The sequence below is a fragment of the Pan paniscus genome, chromosome 9 (assembly GCF_029289425.2).
Source record: "Pan paniscus chromosome 9, NHGRI_mPanPan1-v2.0_pri, whole genome shotgun sequence".
Classification (NCBI taxonomy): Eukaryota; Metazoa; Chordata; class Mammalia; order Primates; family Hominidae; genus Pan; species Pan paniscus.
The window spans coordinates 95,810,037-95,817,526 of NC_073258.2; positions in this window are offsets into that span (position 1 = coordinate 95,810,037).

The window sequence follows — 7,490 nt, forward strand, 5'->3', positions numbered from 1 at the left end:
ACAAAATGATAGAGACCAAAACATGGGAAAAAAAAAGAAAGACAGATGTTAATCTACAAACCAAGTGAAGTTCTGAAAGAGAGAACAGAGGAAATGGAGGAGATATTATAAAAAAAATGAGAATTTTTCCCAGAACTGAAGCCTATGAATCCTTGAAGAGTTCACTGGGAACCAAACATAGTAAGTGGTAAAAGACTCACGACTAAAAAAAAGAGATGATCCCAACAGATTACAGATTCAAAACAAAACTAGAATATATATATATTCTAGGAGAGCATTAAAGGCAGTCGCATAAATGACACTCATCCCTAGGCCACAGCTTAGATTGGATGGTTCTGGAAAAGAGAGGACTCGAATATATATAGAATATACAAAGAAATATAAAGGAGGTTGACATCAGCTTTCAAGAGCAATTCTGAAATTTAGAAGAAAACATAGCAAAAGCTTTCAATAACAGGATAAATTTATTTTTAACCTATATTCAGGAAAACTATCGTGTGTGTGTGTGTGTGTGTGTGTGCGTATGATGGAGGAGGGGTGGCAGAATAAAGTTAGATGTACACATACAAGGGCTCAATATGTTAAGTCTCCTTCATTCTTTCTTAGAAAGTTATTTTAGGATGTACTCCATGAAAAGAAAGGAGCAAATCAGGAAAGAAGAAAACATGGAACACTGGAAATTTAGGGGATTCTACATAGGAGAGCATTAAAGGCAGTTGTATAAATGACACTCATCTCCAGGCCACTGCTCAGACTGGATGGCTGGAAAAGAGAGGACTTGATTGTGTATCTGATATAATGAAACAATCTTTTAAAATAAAGATAATATATGAAGAAATTACAAGAAGAAAGCCAATCATTCTAAGAAAAAAAATCTGAAAAGGAAATTTAATCATAATACTGGCATTTTAAATTCTTTGATCTACAAAATCTTTCTGTGTAATCAATTTACCTGTTTTGTTTTTCTCTTATGATTTCTGCTTTTGATACCATGCTTAGAAAGGCCATCCCAGCTCAATATTAACACATATTTACCTATTTTTTCTCCAGTACAGTTTTTTTCCTTCAAATTTTTTAGACCACATGCAACTTATCCTAGAGAACTTGTGAGGTAGCAGTAGGAGAACAGCCCTGTGCTGGCACCCATGACTTCATAGCCATCTCTACAGGCGGCATAGGCAGGACGTGACCTACAGCTGGTCTGAATCTTGGCAGAACACTTTGTATCTCTCCTGGACCCTAAGAACATAGGATGCTTAGGAGGAGCTGCTGCAAGGGGCATTCCTTACTTGTTTCTCATCTCCTGGTTCTGGTGAGGTAGGAGGTGTTCTTCCTCACCACCCTTAGGGTACACCTGGAAGCTATAAAACGTTAGCTGCAGTGTCACACTAGGGTGTCCAATCATTAAGAGTCACTGTCACTTGGTCTCTTTTGTTTCTGTGTTGCCCTACACCAGGGTCACAGGGACTAGCCCCTTTGGCTACTTTCTTCTGAGTCTGACAGTACCCAACGATCTAAATCTAAAAGGATTTTGTTGTTTCCTTATTCACTGAATCTATCAGCCTTGCTTGGCCTTGTGCTTGACAGTAGCAACCTATTTTCTAGCAAATTGTTGGTAAATTTTCCTGACACTATTTACTAAATAGTTCATTCTCTTTTCCATTGTTTTTCTTACTTCTTCTCCTTTTAGAATTTTTTTTCCTATATACTAAATTATTTTGTAGCTGTGCTAGTATCTGACCTTTTATTATGGTCCATTTTTCCTTCATCTCTTTATTCTGGGGATAGAACCACACTAATTTTTGTACATTTGTAATGCATTTAAAAATTGGTAGAGAAAACCCCTCTCATTATTCTTGCTTGCAAGATTTTTTTTTTCTGGATGTTCTTACAAATTTATTCTAATGAAAAATTCTAAAAGAATTTGGTCAAAACACCAATTACATGGGTTAAAAAATATCCCAACCCATTTCGTAATTTCTTTTGGATAGAGAACTGGTATCTTTATACCACTGAGTCTTCTCATCCAGACATATGTATTCCTCCACATTTATTAAAGTCTTATTTAATGCCCCACAAGAGAGTACTGGCATTTTCTTCAAAGAGGTCCTGTACATTTCTTCTTCAGTTTATGCCTATGCATTTTACATTCTCTGTAGCTATCATGAATGGGATTGTCTGTCCATTATATTTCCTAAATGGTTATTGTTTATTGAAGGGTCTACAGGGATGGTGGGGTCAGGGTGGCCTAGCAGGAGGCACAAAGCCAGCTCAGGAACTGGGGCATCTGTGGGGCCTGCTGCCACAGGGAACATGCTTGGATGCTCTGCAAGCTTTGCCATGTCTGCTATCCCAGTTTTCTTCTCGTTAGCAGCTTCTTCCTCCCTTGTGACTTGTTTGATGTAAACTCTTCAAGAGAGTGACTCACCTCCCAGTTCTTACTGAAAATACTCTCTGGAAATAGGCCTCTGAGACCAAGAGTTAGACTTTGAAGGTGTGAGTGCAGAGGAAATCTCAAGGTGCATTAGAATTCTCTTCTCTGAAAAAGTCAAAATATTATTTAAGCCCCCACCCCTCTTTCCCCCTTTCTTGGGCTCCAGCACATACAGAGATGGCTGAGCTCCCAGAAAGCTGCTTCCAATTAGTCTAGGACTTTTAGGAGCCATTTCTCTGCCTCTTTCTGAAAAGGGAGGCTGTTTGAGACCACCCTAGAGAGGAAACCTGGCAGACGCCTCTCTCAGGAGTGTGAACACAACAGGTTTCTTCCTTCTCCTCTCACCTCCTAAAGTGCCTCTGAGAGCTAGGTCAGGTGACAGAGAACAGGACATTTTAAAAAATACAAAACTCCTAAAAGGGCCCTGTATAAAGATTTCAGGAACATAGATGTATGTGGAGGCTCTGTGGGAGTGTAATTTAGGAAAGATGCTGGTGACACATCTACAACATCACCACAAATAACAACAGCACCACAAATAAAATGACACCAAGCATTTACTAAAAGATGACTCCGAGGTGGATCCCATTTTTTCCATGCTTGACCTTGGCCAATATCCCACCCTTCCAAAGCTCTACCTGTCTCCTCTCCCAACATGAGTGGCTTAATTTAATTAGTCCTATTTCTTTTCTTTCTTTTTTTTTTTTTTTGTACTTTTAGTAGTGACGGGGTTTCACCATGTTGACCAGGCTGATCTCGAACTCCTGACCTCATGATCTGCCCACCTCAGCCTCCCAAATGCTGGGATTACAGGCATGAGCCACCGCGTCCGGCCTGATTGCCCTATTTCTGTATAAGTACCGTGCGCTAACCGATTGCGCCACTGGAGCTCTTGATTGCCCTATTTCTAAGAAGGTGCCCTAAAGACAGGACAAGCCCTCCCCTGCCCACTCGTGCCTGTGCTTCCGGTATCCAGCAGGAAACTGACCCAGCAGGACCTGATCCTGGGAGTCCTGCCAGGATCTTTAAGTTGCAGCTTTTCCACCCTGCCTGTATGGGTACCTGCCCCTCCCCAAGCCTGTGCCCATGCCTGCACCAGAAGTAGGCAGCAGAGAACCTGTCCTGGGGAGTCCAGGAGGCAGGGACCTCATATGACCCAAGCCTCCAAGCCCTGACACATGCTCCACTGTTCCATAACATTTTATTACAAAACACACATTCAAAGATAAAATTATGAACAATTTTAAGACAGCAACGGCTGAGCATTATACCCTGAAGGTGGGCTCCTCCTGAGTGTGGGGCGTGAGCAACTGCACTGGAGCCAGGATGCTGATTTGGATCCTCAGTTAATACTTTTCCTCTGTTTTAGATGATTGGAAATTTGGGTGAGGAAGACAAAGGAATAATCACCCCCACCCTCCAAGAGCGCCCAACAATTCTATAAACTAGGTACTTGTATCACCTCTAATCTTCAGCTTTTTGGGGGAAGTGTTGTTATTGTCACTGTACAAAGGAGGAAACAGGCTTAGAGATTTAAATAATTTGTTAAGGCCATAAGGCTGTCAAGTGGCAGAACTAAAATTTAATCTAGTTTCTTCAGGCTCTTGTGCTGTTTCTACTCTATTATAATGTTTCCTCCAAAATAGCACATATTTGAAGCCACCCAGTTTTTAGACAGGCCTTGCTGTGTGCCCAGCATGGTGGAGAAGATGCAGGTACTGCCCCTGAGGAGTCCGGATTTACAGCTGCAGTATCTTTGGTTTCCAGGTTTTATGTAACATGTACAGCTGAATATGTCAAGAGATTGTACTGTCAACGTCTTCCTGTCCGTGCCCACATTTGTTCCAGGTAGCCGGGTTCCTGCCCACTGCTCACAGGACCAGCTTTGTCTCAGGACACAGAGGCTCTATTGGCCGGTGGAGCTATAAAGACATGAAGTCCTTCTATCAAGGAAGCCAGAAGCATGAATGAGTGACCTCCATTTTTGTGGTACAGAAACCAAGTCTTGCAGAAAAAGTGGAACAGACAAATAGAGGGAAACCAAGAAAGAGCTGAATAGAGGAAATGCCTTTTAAGTCTTCTAAAGGTAAGTCTTCATTTTACTTGAGTGCTATGACTGAGTTTCTAATCCTAGTGACCAGGCAATGCCTGTCTCGGCCATACCTATGGCCCAACCAAAGTTCTGAGGGGTCAGGGAGCCTCTTAATTCAGAATCAAACTTTATGACAGAACAAAACAATAGGCTTTTGAACTTTTACACAGCCTCTGCTAAATGCTACTAGAGATAGGTGAATAGACATGCATGAAGTTTACTATGTGCCTGCCAGATATTTAAACCTTGTTATTTAATCCTCACAAAACTCTCTCATGATTGTCCTATTACTATTGTTCCATAGGAGAGAAAACAGTCAAAAGGGCTCATTAACAGAGAAGCAGTCAAGCAAAGCAATAAAGTGGATGGGCTTAGAATAGAGTTCTAGGTTTCAATCTTGGCCCACCTCCCTTACGTTTATGACTTTGCTTGTTTTTAAACTTCTTACAAATGACAGTTTCCTTATCTATAAAATGGGGAAAATAATATCAGCTACCTAATAGGGAGTGGTGTCAATTAGATGAGTAAAGTACAAATGCAGCTGGTGAACATTCAATAAATCTTAGTTCTTTTTTTTTTTTAATTTTTTTTTTTTTGAGACGGAGTCTCACTCTGTCATGCAGGCTGGAGTGCAGTGGCACCATCTCGGCTCACTACAACCTCCGCCTCCTGTGTTCAAGCAATTCTCTTGCCTCAGCCTCAGTAGCTGGGATTACAGGCACCAGTCACCACGCCTGGCTAATTTGTTTTGTATTTTTAGTAAAGATGGGGTTTTGCCATGTTGGCCAGGCTGGTCTTTAACTCCTGACCTCAAGTGATCTGCCCGCCTTGATCTCCCAAAGTGCTGGGATTACAGACGTGAGCCACCACACCTGGCCAATAAATGTTAGTTTGAATAAAGCTTGAAGTGGCACAGATGGCTTCACACCATGTCCTCCTGGTTTCAAAGACCTCTCTTTCCAATCAGCATCAGCTTTTGAAGGGATAAGACAGATTCCACAACCACTCCAACAAGAGGTATTTTACAAGGAGGGTACAAGGCAATTTAGCTAAGTATGTTGTTACTCGCGCTGTAAATCTGAAAGCTAACAACACATTTATGTATCTCCTGGATCTGACTCAGGTTATAGGATGTTTTACATTGAGAAACCACAGGGAAAGGAAGAAAGAAATCAATGAAATCAGCTTTACTCTGATTCTTCCTAAACCTTTCAGGCTCAAATAGGGAATCTGAAACAAGTGGACCCTGGAGAAATAGTGCACCTAAGTCAGACCCCTGGCCCTAGAGATGCTAAAAAGTGCAATTCCAAGAACCACAGTTTTAGAAGTCTGATAATGCCCATTACATCTATAAGCATATTTTTATGTAATTGTAAGGTGCTCATACATGATCCATCATGCATTAATCCTAAACAAGTTACTTGGCTTGAGCTTCATTTTCCTCAACTTTGAATAACACAGCACTTCCTACCTAAGGTTGCTATGAAGATAACCAAAAATGAATGTAAATTCATTTTCTTTTTTAAATTTTTATTATTTTTGAGATGAAGTTTCACTCTTGTCATCCAGGCTGGAGTGCAACGGCACAATCTTAGCTCACTGCAACCTCCGCCTCCTGGGTTCAAGCAATTCTCCTGCCTTAGCCTCCCAAGGAGCTGGGATTATAGGCACCTGCCACCACGTCTGGCTAATTCTTGTATTTTTAGTAGAGACAGGGTTTTACCATGTGTAAATTCATTTTCTAAGCTGTAAAGTTGGAGATAAAAAGGTTTTAATATTAAAAGCTTCTTAAAAACACTAGCTGAAGTATCCAAAATTTTGTTTAGGAGCTCAGTTTGAAAAAATTTAGAATATAAATGTGGAATCCAGACCTGGGCTCCATTTCCAGCTCTACACCGGACTCAGGATAGTTATAACCAATGTCCAAGCTTCCACTGGGAAAATGGAACTTTCCATTTAATTAGGAAATGAGGTATTAATGGACTTAAATAGTAACATATTATTTTGCTTTAAAACTTCTATCTTTAACCTTAGGAACCTCAGTATTTTTCATGGCTGAGGAAGCCTATGAATGAGTCTCTATCTATAAAAGGCTCAATTTTTGGTCTCAAATTTTCTATCAGAAGTGGCCTTCTTAAATCACAGCCTAGGTTCACAAAAACTTCATTTTCCAGAACTACTGCTTTTAGTATAGCCTAGTCTTCCTCTCACTTCGCATAGACACATCCTCCAAGATAACAAAACTGTTATTTCCAAAGGTTTTATTTTATATATTGTTTGAAGCTTTCTCAGGCTTTGCACTAAATGCATGTCAGGTGCATATTCAATCTCTTTCAAAGGAAACATGGCAGTTGAGTATCCAGAACACAAGTGAGTACCGTATACTTTAAAAGAATGCTTACAGAGCTCTCCTCTTCGGCCATGAGAAAAAAAAAAACAAGTACCTGCAGAAGTGAGCGATACCCAATGCTCTCCCAGACACACGCTTGGGGTGCTTACTGTCAATGACACTCCTCCACACCAACATGTGGTCCAAAATAGAATCCCTCTCATCTTCCATTATACTCTTTTAAAAAATGCAGAGAAAATATGAATTAACTCATCTTAAATGTGAGAGAAACAGGGGGAAAAGGGCAAGTTAATGCACAAGCACAATACACAATGGCAATTTTTCTTTTCAAAAGAAATTATGGAATGTATTACTAGCAGCATAAATTCCAACAAAAAGTTGGGCACCCAGATTTGGTTATTTAGATTAAAAATATTTATTACAGGCAGATTTGCTTTTCCCAGGAAAACATATCACTGGAAACATTCGGAGAATGCAAACTGGGTTAAACCTATTCCCAAGTCCATTATCAAGTAAGGTATCACTAAAGAAAAAGATAGGAGTTTAAAACTGGGGAAGCCCACACACAATTTAGACAGGGGAAAAGAAAAAAAAACTCATAAAAAAAGTCAGAA